Genomic DNA, 13,960 nt, shown 5'->3' with positions numbered 1-13,960 from the left:
TGCCACGCTTTGCGTGCACTACGTCGTCACGAAAATGAAAGTTACAACCCGTTAAGGTAAAATGCAATTCTTAGCGCGACACTTGGACTTAGTAATGCATATGCCATGCTTACAAATGCGTTACAAATGTGACTGGCTGTTTTTTGCACGCGTATATAAGTTTCAATGTCACATTATTCCACAACAGTGGTTCTCGTAATTTTGTCAACCTTGACACAAAATTAAGAAGTCGACAGAAAAAAAGCTCGTCTAAGACAAAACATAGTTTTTTCACAAGTATTAATTTAGCCGTATCCGTTTTTATTCACCAATCGTGTTAAATATGACCTAAAAGCGACTCGCTTGTCGATGTCGATCGTCGCGGCGAAGGTTGCGCGCCATTGAAAAAAAAGAGATAATATTTAATGCTCTCCAAAATTAACATGTGCAGAGATCCGTATTGATAATCTACAATTCACCTCACTCACCTTGCACCTCCGCGTAATAATGTTAAATACTGGCATGATGCAGCGCTGATCCACTAGTAACTGACACGTGCTTGCGAAGTTGTCGTTTCCAGTCGATTTCTTTCCAAGTGCTATCAATATATCCCCAGGGATATGCCTGGCGCACAGTGCTTGCCGGTCGATCTCCTATTCAATTAATCGAGCGAGCACACCGAGGCAATGCCGATCGCATCGAAATAGCCCATCGCTATTTATCGAATTAAGTACTAAATTAAACTCCGATCGATGCAGCGAACCGCCTCGTACAGGAAAGAGATTCCCGAAGCGACTTTTGCAAATATTCTGCAAAAAAGATTTACGCACTTCGCACAATTATCACGACGCGCAAGAGAAACTACACGATAATCCTGGGATTCAGAGACTTCAGAAATTGACACTGGCCGATTGTCTTCTTTACTAGCAAGTCTTCTTTACTACGCGGCTAGAATTCGGTTAGAAGATATCACTATCAACAATTAGATAACAATATCTTCATCAATGATCTCGAAATACTTCGAGTCAAAATTAATATCTCTTTCACAATCAACAGACGTTATTCCTTAAATATTCTCGGCGACATGGTCATCAATCGCCAATTCTATTTTAAAATTATCACGCTATCACTGTCAGCGAGCAGACGTTGACAATTCCAAAAATGAATTGAAATTTTTGAAGTGTTCCATTCGTCAAACTCTCATGGTTTTCCAGTCGCGATCAACAAGCTCGCGGTGTATCATTGTCATTTAATCCGAGAACGGGGTTTCCAGTGATCCACGATCGTCAGCAAGTCACTACGATACTCTCTCGGGAAGCTTGTCCAATCAGCGTTGACAATTAGATAACAAACCCGTATCGTTGCCGTCGTCTCGTTGGATCCTGTGTCCCATTTGTGACAAGGTCGCGATGCGCGTATTCTTTAATCTGCGCGTTCCGCTCCGGACGTCGTCCTTCGCGTCGAACGCCGCGGGCCGTCTTCCTTCGTCACCAACCCGCTCGCGGAAGAGACAATCGCAATTGGGTCGATCGATGACACTTTCGTCGTCAGGACAGGCGACGCGACCGCGCCGAAGACGATGGCAAGGAGACGTACATTTTCCTCAATCGATCGCTCGCTCACTTGTGCGTGCACCGAGTGCCAATTCCCACCGCGTTTCACCTGCGAGATTGTTTCGTCTCAAGGTCGCCGATACCAGATAACGCACCTCTCGATCCGTAACGATTCCTTCAAGAGCGATATTATAAAAACCGCGAAATACAAAAATCAAAATCTTTCATGCGATGGTATCCTCTATGATCGTTTGTTATAATGAAGACAAAATAACAAAAGATACCAATAAAAGAATTGATAAGTATTTATTGAACGTTGAAGGCTGTATTCGAAATCTTCGAGTATCTGAAGATTTCTCTGATGTTTCACATGAATTTTGATTTTTAACGATTTAAATTAAAGTTACTTTGCAATTGCGACATAGACATCCGTAAAGTAAATGGAAGAAAATAGATACTTCGCAATACTTGATTATTTTAGAGATAATTCGAATACAAGTTATAATTCTTCATTCTTGAAGTGTTCGACTTATAGCGCCGATAGATTTTTCTACGGGTTGTTTCGAAAATATCTGTGAAAAAAATTTATTGGTATTATTCAAAACTGTCGGACACTCAGCGCTGGTCATACTTCGATGAATTCGCAAGAACAAGACTCGAGGTCACACGCGAGGAAAACTCTCTTGGTCCCGCGAGGAAATCCTTGCATTCTAGGAAACGACAAGATTCAGAATCTATCTGATTGAATTTATGTACTCTTGCAGTTGATCAAGGCTATCACACTTTACGATGAATTGCGCTTCCACTGTTACGTGCCTTGTGCAATTCCAATCGCGTCGAAGCGAATAAATCGATCGCGAAATTCTCTGGCGAGGACAGCTCGTACGCTTTCACTTGTACTTTTTAAACGATATCATTCACTCGAAAATGAAATTCGATGTCACCTTTCCGTCTTCTCTGACAATCAATATAATTTTCCTCCGACAATTATGATTCTACTTAACATCTCGGCAATAGTCCATCGATTAAATCTTAGATAGAAAGATCGACAGTTTATTACCTCTTCGTTTCTACGCGCACAATCGTAAAAGTCCGAAACGACGTGCGGGAGTGTCCTTGGCGCAACTTTACGGCCACACGCGTTGAAAGTGTCGCTTGTAACTGCGACACCGTTCCTCGTTCAAAAAGCGCGCTCTTCTCGTTCACACGATACAATTCAGAAAGCAGATTAAATCCTACGGCAATATATATATATCACCGCGGATTGACACTTTGTATACAAACGACGTCTCAGGCGATTGTCCGTTAACCGAGGTGGAAAATTTCTTTACTGACGAACGCGAGATGTGCGGCCGGCATGTCTCGTAAGTGCTATCGATTGATCGATTACGCGGCGTGCGGGGTTTCCCTGTAGGCAGTGGGGGCGCAAAACGTGGCGGCGAATGCGCGTTACCGCGAAGATTCGAAGGCCGTGAAACGTCGCTCTATGTGAATCACTATGAGCGTAGACCGGAGCTAAGTGGCGGACTAGTCAACAATTGTGTGAAACACACCTCGGGACAATAGACCACCGCGCACGGTGCGCGCCCACCAGGAGCAACAAACAACACACCTCGCGACGCGCGGCGACGGACTCGTATTCTGAAAGAAGCTCCGCGCGCGCATCAGGCCGAACGGCGCGGACCCGCTCGGTCGCGCTCGCCGTCGCTCGGACACACTCGGTCCGCGCGCCACGCGCTCGCCGCTCACTCGGTCGCCAACGGCCGTTGCAACAGGTTGTTGTTAGTTACAAACTGTCAATCGAATCATCCGTTTCGAAAAAGGAGTTTACTGGGAAAATCTCATTCGCGCCGCTGACAAACGGTGTGCCTATTTTCTTTTTAATTTGTTTTCCTAAATACGAGTTTTTTTTTGTGCATATAAAATAGGTTGTCTCTAGAAACTGTGATAGAAAAAGTTTTTTATTGTCAGTTTGCATTGAATTTTTTTTAGATTTTTTGTATTTTTAAAAGATTAAATAAAATTTTTTAAAGATTAGATTTCCGAATAGAATTAGGTTTTAATCGTAATTTTAATTATATTCACGTAAAAAATGAGACTGCGAATTCAGTATAATGCAGATTCAATTTGACATATAATTTTACAAGGTTTCGTTAATCCAATTTTCAGGAAGTTGACAATGTTAACATACTTCTTTCATGTCTCAGCAAGACTTCTTATTTATACATTATTGATTGCGTTTATATTCTATGTTGAAGAATTAGTCATTTATTTTTGTAATGATTGAGAATGACTTAAAAGTCGAAACGTTTAATTAAGAGAGAAGTCGTTCAGTCTTTTTATAATTATATTGAGAATAATCCAAAAGCAGTGGGTGGAAACATTTAATTACCTTTAATTAATATTTTTAATAAAAATTTTACATGTTCACACGCGCGAACTGTATTGGCTCTTCACATACTTACAGTTTTGAAATTTTAATTTGTCTCTCTTTCTTTTTTATTTTATTCTGATGATAGTTGCAGTCCATACTAATTATGCAATCACATTTAGGATGCTATATTTTGTAATTCTTAAAAATATTATTATTGAACGATCATTGTTAAATAATTTTTAAAAAATAATTTTGATGGATTATCAAAATAATTACATATATCAGTCAAGTATAATGAACAATGAAAAAATTTAAATATTCCAGTAGTTGGAACATACTACATAATTATTTTTATAGTGCAACAAAATTATTTTCATATTTATATCTAGTTAAATTTTTAGATATTTTTACAAAACCGTTCTTTCTTTTTTTTTGTTCTATAATAACAAAATAGATAATTTTATTAACATTTTCTTTTCCGCACCACACGGAATACAGGAGATCCGAGTTCAAATCTCAACCGAGGTAATATTTTTCACAATAAGTTCTTTATTACATTTACATTTTTAAAATGCTAACAGCATCAAATTAACGAACTAATTAAATTTGAAGAATATATCATTAATATTTCTGATTGATTTTGTTGAAAATACAAAAGTAATCTGTTAGCAATCATTTCTTAGATAATAAATTTACTTAAAATACACATATATGTATCAATTTAACATCTAACTTTAACCGTAATTGGCGGTTTTTATCTTATCGTTAACTTTTCGTTTTTAATCTTAATAATTTATTATCTTTTTATGAATAAAAGAAAAGGAAAAATTGTTCACTAAAGATAATCGTTTGATAATATTGTTAAAAATTATAGAATAGAGCTCTCTTTTGTCATTAAAAATTTTTAAATCATCGCAAAAAGATTTGCTATGAAAGGGATTACAAAATTGTCGAATTTATTTGATGAATTGTTTATAGCGAACAAATTTACATATTTGATAAATATTTTGCACTTGTTGCAAATGATTTTTGTAGCAAATATGAAAAAGAATAAATATTTGTTACACCTGGAAATAATTTGCGATTCCTGTATTTGCAAATGGAATTTACCGTTATAGTGTGAATTAGCGTTCATAGCAAAATTTTTCCCTTCGCAGTCTTTTTCTTAAAAATTTATAATAACAAAAACGAATCAGTTCTATTCTGTAATTTTTAATAATCAATAATCGTCAATGAACAATTTTTCCTTTTCTTAAAAAATTGATATAATTATAAAATCATCATTATTTAAACTTTAGTCTGTAATTCGTATCCGATTTCAAGATAGAATTTTATTTATAATTATGTTTATTTATAATAATGTAGGCTATGCATTTAGGCTATACATATGTATTTTAATATGTAGGAGAAACTTGTGGTATCTAGGAACATGTACTTTTGACACATTAATTATTTTTTCAACAATAACAATGAAGTTTTTAATGTTAGTTGCTCAATTATATTTAGTTGAAAAGTAAGGAATTATTAATATAATTGAGCAATCAATATTAAAAATTTTGTAATTGTAAAAAAATAAATATATCCCAAGGTACATGTTCCTGGATAGTATAATTTCTACTATTCATATACCTTTTTAATTATGATGCTTCGAATGCTTTTTCATATTACACGACACATAAAATGAATCATCAACATATAAAATTATAAGTAGAATTCTATCATAACATTGGACACTAATTACGCGAATCGGTTTGATTATTCCATTGACTAAAGAAGAGATATATAGAATTTTATGCCTTGTTATATAACTGTCAGATAAACAGGCGATATATTAAGCGTATAATAATAGAGATTTAACGAGCGTCCCAATTCAGCAGTTACGTCAAAATATGGATTTATGAGATGCAACGTACTATCTTACACTTGCGAGAAGAGAGAGATGTATTTACGAGATGATGTCCTAGAGATTTCCTACTTGTCATTACAAACAAGTAATAACGATAACGAGTGATGATGAATGATGTAAGCTATTTTATATATATATAATATATATATATATATATATATATACTATTAAGTAATGGAATAAATAAATTTCCCCTCTTAACGTAATATTCATGCAGTAAATTATAAGTTTTATTTTCAATTAACAATAATTTAAAAAAATTAGATAATTGGCGTTAACAGCTATTGATAACATTTTTATGACCTTATATAACGTGTGATTACGATGCGTACTTCGTATGTTTATGTAATTATATTCAAGGTACTGCATAAATCATTTAATCATTAAATTTCAAGCGACAAACTTCAAAAAGATAGACTTGACTTATGTTTGTCGCTTTCTCCCCCCCCCCCTCTCTCTCTCTCTCGTTTTTATTTGTGTATTTTTGTTTTATTCTATATTATTTTGATTATTTTTTATTACTGCTTTTTTCTCATTTTTTTCTGATTTATTATTTTTTATGTTCTTAAAGGACTTGTCCTAGAATATTAAACATCTTTTCTTTCCTTACGAAAAAATACACCGAACTAGGCATTAGTGGTCCAAAATAACACTTAAATTAAGTGTTAATCTTCAAGATGGAGGTTTATTTGGAAGTTAATACTCAATTTAAGTCTCATTTCGGATTGCTAATGCCTAGTTCAGTGTATTTTTTCGTAAAGATTATCTGTTTATCTTTCTAAAAACTCGCAAAATTAAAAAAGAGAAAATCCTTAAAGGTAAATATTATATTTGTTACAAAGAAAATAATAAATATACTGCGTGGATCGCAACATCCTAAAAAAGCTTCCAGTCATCTTTTTTTTCTACTGCTGTAGCGACGTTATAACTTATCTCCTTTTTCTTCATTTTTTTCTTCTTTATAATAACTTATCTTTATTTTATAAAATAAAGTGTGTTAATAAGATAATAAAGTGGAGTAATACACAGCGACAACGAGGCTTACATCAAATATCTATGCCATATAATCTGAAAATTAATGTTTGATAAGAGCAAAGGAGTAAAATGCAAATACTGATTATCGGCGTCGAGAAAGAGAGATTACAAGCCCGATAGTGCCGGTTGCATGTTACGTGTCATGTAATTCTTTTTTAAAGAACGACAAAAGTTTGATCGCAGCTATCTGGATTGATAAACTTAGATACTGTTTCAAAAACGGAGAAAAATTCTCGTTTATATATCGCACTAATATGTAATAAATATTATTGCGTGTTTACTTTATACAATAATTTGATCAATAAAATGATAATATTAATAAATCTTTTGCAATTAATGTAACACTTTAAACTCTTTTTAGCTTGTCTTATAAGTGAAGATCTCTGACTGTTGACTTTTAACCTCCTTATTCCTCAAAGCAATGAATAATCCTCAATTGATTTGATTTATATTTTACTTCGGTGGAATTAAGGTCTTTGAATGTCTATATTACTGAAAACATAATTTGAAAAAGTTAAATCCTTTTTTTTGAGAAATCTTGCAGACGAACAAACGGAAAAGCAAACAAAGATTGATAAACAGGTGAACAGCTGAATCAACACTGTGATTATAAAGTAATTTGTTACGCCACATTATTTAATAAACACTCTAAATTCTATATACATTGAGAGAAAAATATTTAATATTTGTTGACTATAATTGCATGATAAAATAATTATGATTATGAGAGGTCCCTTTTATTACTGTTATAATGTTAGTAATAATAATTATATTTATAATTTATATATTGTACAAAAATGTATATGATTCACAGTTATTTAAGGTACCACTAAATATTTTATATTTTAGTATATAAAATTGTAAATATAATTATTATTACTAACATTATAGCAGTAATAACTATAAAAAATATGTACGCTCGGCATATATTGATGATTTCTCATATTTCTAAAATAATACAATATAATGTAAATATAATATTATAGAATGAAGATTTAATTATAATATTTTAATTATATATATATCTCTCTCTCTCTCTTTCATTATTGATCTTTTTTTTTATTATTTACGATTATATTTTTGATTATATCTTTTTAGATTAGATCTTTAATTAGAATATATTTTTTATTTCCCAATTTATAGTTGCACGAAACTATGACAAAAACTTTGAAAAGAAACAAATCTTTCTTATCGGTGGTGCACATCTCTCTTAGCTTTGAATTTCTGTTTTATCGAGTTGATAATGGATCAGAGAGACAAGTACAAAGTTCAGATATATAATAGATCTAATTGTAACTTCCATCTTTCACCCGATATTATGTATTCCGTGCTCGTGTTACAGATACGAGACACTCCTCGGCCTAGTTGCAGAAGCAGATCTTATATTTGGTAAGTGCGATCTATCGGTGTCATTGAACTAGAGCTTGTCGGAGCAACGCAATCGGTTGAAATAATGCAGAAGGTAGGAATAGCAGTAAGGAATATTTAGGTGGGACGTGCGCGACTGTACACGTGTACGTCGTAGAAGCGCGCGAGCGAAGAATATCCATTACATAACGATGCCTAAATGTTTGCGTCGATGCTAATTTACGATTCTTTGTTCCGAGCTTTGTAAAGCTTTCCGTTGCAATGCGCAATTGGCGTTATGAAAATTGGATTATTTCGATCGCAACGAAAGATTTATACCGATCGATTCTAGGTTCCGGCAACGAATTATATTTATATTTTATCTATAAATTGATAATAGCCTCGCTATCCTTCTCATGACAATTGATCAAATCGACTGTAATGTTTGATATGAAATGGCCGTTTTACTGGAAGCAAAACTTACATTAAAACTCAATTCATCTAAAATTAAATATTTTGTGTTTTTTTGGAACGTAGCCAGAACAATATTCCATTTATCATTGCATGAATTTTGAAGCTATTTTTCTAAAGTCGTACTGAGAGAAAAGTGTTTGATATTTTTGTGACTTTAATTGCATGAAATAATTATGATTAAATGCTCCATTTTTACAGTTATTACTGCTATAATGTTAGTACTAATAACTATATTCATAGTTCTATATATAAAAAAGCAGTAATAACTATAAAAACGGATTTCCTATATATAATTATTTTACCATGCACTTATTACATGCACTTATATATAATCACAAATGCCAAACTTTTCTCTTAGTGCACGAAATGTGCTTCTCAAATAAAACGGTAAGTTGATTCTTTTATTTAAATCGGAATTTATGTTTTTAACATTGATTATTTAAAAAACGAAAGAATCCATGTACTGAGATAAAGGGAATGAATAACGATATTCACTTTAAGTATTCTGAAAATTACAATTCTGACGTTGAATCCTGTTGAATATATAACGCGCGAAACTATTAAATGCAAGCGTATATACAAATGAGATTTCTCCATTGCAACAGGTGCAAATACCAGACTCATATTAAGACCTCAAGCCATTCAAACCGCGATGTATTAAAAGCTTAAGGCTTGCATACGCCGCGAATGTCAGGCCAATGAAAATTAAGTCGATAGCGCACCGACGCCAAGAATCCTCGTAATCCTAAGAAACAAGATTCAAAATAAGACTTGATGAGAAAAAAGAAAAGTATTTATTTCAAACATCTCTCCATTTATGGTATTCAAGAGCACGATATTTGTTGTCCTACACGAAAAAAACGACTTTGCTGAAGTACTTATCTAAAACTTTAGTTGAAACCAGATCTAAAAATAATTTTGTTGAATCATCAAAATAATGATGTTGAACGCTCAAGCAAATGAAAACATTGCAAAAACAATAACAATTTAATCTAGACCGTTATACGAATAAATTGAATAAGTAAGAAAAAAACCAATACACTGTCTGTTGAATCTGTTTTGGTGAAATATTTAAAAATAACTTTGTTGAATCATCAAAATAGTTATGTAAGAATCTCAAGCGCGAGCAATGTTGCAAAAAATTTTGACATACTAACAGCCATTTTGAACGTCCTAGTTATTTTTATCGTTCGACAGAATTATCGACAGTTCTGTATCTGTCTACATTTTTAAGTACTTCAACAAAATCATTATTTTATATGTATTAGTAAAATACATCTACAAAACAAAAAATAATCATGTAGAATATTCAATTTGTTCACTAAAATGTCAAAACTTTTTGCAGTATTATTATCATACTTCAGCATTCTACATAATTATATTGATAGTTCAAAAAAATTATTTGCAGATCTATATCCAACTGAACTTTTAGATATTTCAGAAAAATTTTCGTACACGAAACCAGATTTTGACACTAAATAATATTATTTTTTTGTAAATTTTAAATATATCTTTCAGTTATACAGAATGCCCCGAAATTCGCAAATCAGAATAATACAGCAAGGAAGTTTTCAAAAAATTAAGTAAAAGAAGTATTTGTGAATTTTTATTTTAAACAGTAGTTTTCGAGATATAATTAAGAGTTTAAATATGGCCAATTACAGACTACGTAATTTTAGACTTACGTCAATAGTCAGTTGTCCATGAATCGCGTGTGCGATAGTTTAGTAAACGCACACTTTAACGTTTAAAAGTCATCTGTCTAAATGTAATCCATAATTGATTACATTTAAAACTCTTATTTTTTCACAAATTGTTGCTTAAAATAAAAATTCATAAATAACTTTTTTACTTAATTTTTTTGAAAACTTTCTTATTGTGATAGTCTGATTCCAAGTTTCGAGACACCCTGTATAAACTGCAGCACGTTGCTTACTGTCGGACTTGAAACGCAATCATAAATTGAAGCTAAAATAATAACATTTGTCACAATTAAACTGATTGTCGATTTGATAACGATCTTGCTGGTCATCATAAAACACTATAAAGAACTTATTGCGAAAAATATTAGTGCTGTAAAAAGTTCTGACATTTTAACAATCAGCTTGAGTGTCCTACATAATTATTTTGATCTAACAAAATTATTTTTGGATCCGTATTTTTAGATAGCTAAATTTGTAGATACTTCCCTCAAAGCCATTATTTCTGTGTAAAAAATTCGCGCGCACTTTACTTATACAGAACTGTTTATTTACGAAAACATCAATCTTAATGGTAATTACTATAGACAATCGCGCGTCATTCAGTGCATTAACCGCGTGATGAAGATTAATTACGCTCCAACGGTCACGGTATCGCGCGACGCACGCTTCAAAATCATCGTTTCTCATACGCGGTAAAATATCGAGGGTCGAAATCCGTCGAAATCGGAACAGCCGCGTCGATCGTGCGAAAAAGCCATCGTTAAAATTTTAGGTGCGCAAAGACACGCAGCCGAGAGATGCTAAATACGTCGTCTCTTTTACGGCCGTTTTTACGATTGTTTCAACGTAGACCACGATTTCCTCATGCTCACGGATGTGAGCCGAATATCAAAGCAGAAGAAATCGCTGCTATCTGTCTCTGGTGCAATCGACCGTCCGAAAGTAAAAGCGACCGCACTTGCTCCTTACGATTTATACCGTGCTCCCGCCCGAAAGAATTTACGATTCCTTTTTATTTCTTCTCTGACGAAGAGAAAGAAGGTTATGCAGTTTACGATATGTTTATTGAGATAAAATCTGAGTATAACAGACTCCAAAAGCAATGGTAGATAAATAAAATTTCATAGCTTGGATATTAAAAAGATGATAATAAACTTTTCACTATTAAATTCATAATATCAAATTACACTCAATTTACATTATATTTAATCATTTCTATAAATCGCCATTGTTCCTACTTAATACGCCGTTAATTTAATTAAAACAATGGAGTTAAATAATTTTCACACAGAATCGTAGAAGCATTTAAGATCCAGCTAGACCATTTAAGGCTTTGATTGCTATAGTTTATGTTATCATATACATATGTACGGTCCTATAATATATTATATTGTTTAAATAATCTAAATCAAAAATATGTATAAAATTGTTGTCATTATTTCTTTAATATCTAACAATATTTCAAAGATTTCTCGTTAATTTTTATTATCTTCTTCAATGTTACCCTTGGCGATAGTATATGTATATTTATATTTGATTTTTTTATGATCTTTTTCGAAATTTCTGCTTGCTTTATTGTTTATTATAATTTTTTTACTAATATAGATACATATATTTAGTTATGATATATCATTCTTTGTCTTTCAATTGAAAAACAATCATTACAATATATTCATTTTTATAAAAGCTGTAAGCAATCAAAATTTAGATAAAATCCGATAAATATAGACAGACTCTAAAAGCAATGTTAAATAAATAAAGTTTTATGTCTTGAATATTAAAAAATTGGTAATAGCCTCTTTACTGTTAAATAATGTCAAATATACTTAATTTGAGTTATATTTAATCAAGTTATGTTTTACAAGTCGCCACTGTTCCTATTTAATATGTTATTAATTTAATTAAAACAATATAGTTAAACTTTGAGGTATACTACTGAACGTCGAAAATAATCACGAACTTGCCGCGTTTAACACAATATTTCATTACACCTTATGATGCTCTAGAGGTACTGAATATCTCATGGCATTGGCAACAAAAATCCATAATCGGGAATATATGCTGATGAATACATCGCGCAAATTATCGCAGACCGGTATCTGACTAAAAGCACTTTGTCTCTCTTCCCATCGATGAATGCCGCGGATATCTACTTTATTCCACGAAACGTGCGTCTGATCCATTATTCAAAATGAAGAGAGTTGCTGTTAAGCCAGCTGGCGAACGGCATCGCAGCCGTTTCGACAGGCTCAAATATTAATCCACTGTTAGTTTTTTTTTCGAGACTTCCGCTACTTAATAGTATCGCATCTACGTACATACGAATCGAGACTTGCTGATGAAATCGAAAGAGCGATATCCGTAGGAGAGTCAGATAATATTAAAAATTGATAAGAAAAAAAAATTAGTTTGTTAGTTATATCTTTATATTAAAAATTTGGATAAAGGATATTTATTTTGCAATTGAAATTATTGAAATGTATGCTATTTTGGGAATTGAAAAAACAGATTTTTTTTACAAACATTGTATTTTTGTTCCACAAAATAAAAAAAAATTGAGTCTTAGAGAGTTAAAATAATTTTGTAGATGGTTCACAACGAATATATCAACGAAGGGTTAATAATATTTTAATCATTCTAATTGTATCAATATTCATGTGTCAATCAATATTAATAAAATCATACGTAAAGATCGATTTTACTGATATATCTAAAAAGCTATAGATACAGGTTTGAAAATAATTTTATTAGATTATAAAAATAATTTTGTAGGACTCAAATTGCGCCGTAAAAAAATATATAAAATTATATAAATAATATATAAAATTACATAATTTGTAGTGAAAATGTATTAAATTGTGTGTTTTTACATAAGTGTTATCTCTAATTGTGTAAATATATCTTTATATCAAAAGGAAAATAACAGTATATATTTTATGAAAATATATAAATTTTTGTAATATTACTATCTAATAAACAGTTTAAGAAAAGTTATATGTAATTCGTTGATGAATTATTACATAAATATTTTTATAAACTTAAATTTATAAAAATATTCATATAATAATTAAGTTTATAAATATTTTTATAAACTTGATTTCAATTGTAAATTTACTTTTGCAAATTGTTTTATTATTATAGAAAAGAATAATTATAAGTAATAACTTTATTTACTGTGTGAATTCTTAATAATGGATTCTACAATTATCTACTACAATCGTCATAATTTTACATAAATTTTTTTAGTGTAGTTGCTAGAATATCTTTTTACAGCGCATTGCTCATGCTGTATTGTCATGTTTTCTACATAATTATTTTGATTTAACAAAATTATTTTCAGGTTTGTATCTAAATTTTTAGATACTGGAGCAATCATTCTTTTGACTACTACAATCACAAAATCAATATAATTGTACAAAAAAAATGTTATTTATTCAAGCATTGCGGTTTTAGCGCGAATACGTAAATAGTTACAACTTGTTCACGTTGTACTCCGAGAGCAGGTTTTTTCCTCGTATCCCACAAATAGCACGAACTCATTTGATTTCTGAGAAGTTCGCGCACACGAGATCACGATTTAATTAACGTC

General features: G+C 31.8%; 2 protein-coding genes across 3 annotated transcripts in view; one reads left to right on the top strand and one right to left on the bottom strand.

Moving 5' to 3' along the window:
- The window catches only part of Mitf (transcription factor Mitf), a 113,290-nt gene that overhangs the window by 61,320 nt on the left and 38,010 nt on the right, over nt 1–13,960 (bottom strand). The window lies entirely within an intron of this gene.
- CtsL4 (Cathepsin L4) overlaps nt 3,402–13,960 on the top strand; it is a 62,283-nt gene continuing 51,724 nt past the window's right edge. The window contains exons 1-2 of the transcript XR_015547095.1: nt 3,402–5,928; nt 8,190–8,236. The gene's annotated coding sequence lies outside the window, so the exon portion shown is untranslated. The remainder of the gene's footprint in view (nt 5,929–8,189; nt 8,237–13,960) is intronic.

The sequence above is a fragment of the Acromyrmex echinatior genome, chromosome 1 (assembly GCF_024713525.1).
Source record: "Acromyrmex echinatior isolate Ae372 chromosome 1, ASM2471352v2, whole genome shotgun sequence".
NCBI classification, from domain to species: Eukaryota; Metazoa; Arthropoda; class Insecta; order Hymenoptera; family Formicidae; genus Acromyrmex; species Acromyrmex echinatior.
Note: the sequence above shows the minus strand (reverse complement) of the source record. Positions and strands in the feature narration are given on the sequence as shown.